Source organism: Arachis duranensis, chromosome 9 (genome assembly GCF_000817695.3).
Source record: "Arachis duranensis cultivar V14167 chromosome 9, aradu.V14167.gnm2.J7QH, whole genome shotgun sequence".
In the NCBI taxonomy this organism is placed as follows: Eukaryota; Viridiplantae; Streptophyta; class Magnoliopsida; order Fabales; family Fabaceae; genus Arachis; species Arachis duranensis.
Genome location: NC_029780.3, coordinates 82986588 through 82986894, shown reverse-complemented (window position 1 = coordinate 82986894; position 307 = coordinate 82986588).

Below are 307 nucleotides of genomic sequence, written 5' to 3'. Positions count from 1 at the left end.
TACAAATATCTTTCACAAAATATTTTCATCATATATAATTTATTAAAAAGATATTTGTTAAATCCAAGAGTAAAATATATAATTTTTTTTAGTTTTAATATAACAAGCACATGCACACGCACACGCATACGCCACATATGTGCGCGCACGCACACACACAGAGAGAAGATTATCACATATTTTATTATATAAAAGTGGAAGTTTTTCGTTCTAAAAAATATAAAATAAATAAATATAAAAAATATATGTATTTTCATTCATTGAGATTAATTATTATACAAAAAATTTTATAATATTAAAAAATTAT